This window comes from Mus pahari, chromosome 5, assembly GCF_900095145.1.
Source record: "Mus pahari chromosome 5, PAHARI_EIJ_v1.1, whole genome shotgun sequence".
Taxonomy (NCBI): Eukaryota; Metazoa; Chordata; class Mammalia; order Rodentia; family Muridae; genus Mus; species Mus pahari.
This window is the reverse complement of record NC_034594.1, coordinates 63733051-63734543: the sequence shown is the minus strand read 5'-3', so window position 1 is coordinate 63734543 and position 1493 is coordinate 63733051.

The following is a 1493-nucleotide window of genomic DNA, read 5'->3' as shown; positions in this document are numbered from 1 at the left end:
AAAAAAAAAAAAAAAAAAAAAGACCAAAATCAAAAACAAAAAACCCCCAAACCTTAGAAAGTTCACTTTGTCCCCTTTTTCTTGGGAGACTCGCCACAGTGGATCCTAATCTTTTTCTGGGGATAGAAGTTCTAACTCAAGACAGGCCGTTGTCCAAGAAGTCCAAGCAGACAGGCCTTGCTCCAGCTCCTCATTCAGTCTGATTAGATCATTAAAACAGTCTTCCCTGGTTTTTGAGTTTTGCCCCTTCAGAAACTTTTTGATTACTGGAAAACGTTTTCTTTTTAAAGATTTACTTATTTTTATTTGTGAGTACACTGTCGCTGTCTTCAGACACACACCAGAAGAGGGCATCAGACCCCATCACAGATGGTTGTAAGCCACCCATGTGGCTGCTGGAAATTGAACTCAGGACCTCAGGAAGAGCAGTCAGTGCTCTTAACCATTGCACCACCTCTCCAGGATGACCGGAAAACTTTTTTTTTTTTTTTTTTTAAACAAAATGCGTAGGAAGAGGCTTCAGACAGTAAATGTGACTTGGAGTAGACATTTCAGTCAGTGCCCGGGCTTTGTGGGAACAGAAAACCCTTGCATCAGAATATCTAAATAATTATGGTGCTATGCTTCTGAGATTCTCCAAATGCCATCACACATTGAATCTAACAGGTTTTGGCGCGCTAGAGGCTTTTACAGAGAAGCAAACACGGGGGAGACGATATGGAGTGGGGGTTGGGAGCATAGGGTTCCAGTCAATCCCTGTCACACAATAGCTGTGGGATCCTTCGGAGACCTCCATTTCTTCCTTTGAATATAGTGTTGAACGGAATTCCAGAAGCTTCCCCTACTCCCCGGTACACCTAGGAACAGGTTTCCTTTGTGAAAGGCAGGATTCCTTAAGTGGTCTCCTTTAGTTATGCAAATATACTGGAGGAGGCCGCCCAGCTCCGGATAACATTGGGATGGCCTTTTTGCCCCCTTTCAAGTCCCCTTTGAATACAGAGCTGGTAGCTGAGGACAGGAACTTTTTGCTGTTGAAGCCTTCTGTCCTTAGTAAGCAAACTCTCCTCGCAGCACACACACGGATTGCTATCCCAAACCTAAAAGTTGCCACTTTATAACAGAGCCTGAGGTTGTTTATGGAATTCATCCAGAGCCCCTAGACCCAGGTCCCCAACATCCAACTGCTCTTTGGTAAAGGATGGCTGTCATGGTGATTGTTACAGAGGCAGATACTTAGATGCCTGAAGTTCAGACTTCACCGCAGCTTGCGTGGCCTGAGAAGTCCCCGAACTGCGCAGGTCTGCTCAACAGCGCCCCGGTGTGGAGCGAGAGCTAACAGTTGGAGCTGCCTGCTGAGATAATCTGGGAGTAAGATCCAAGAGGGTGTGCTTGGGTTCCCCCATTCTCCACCCTGACAAGGGTACATAAAAGAGTTTCTTTTTGTTTTTGTTTTTTTCGAGACAGGGTTTCTCTGTATAGCCCTGGCTGTCCTG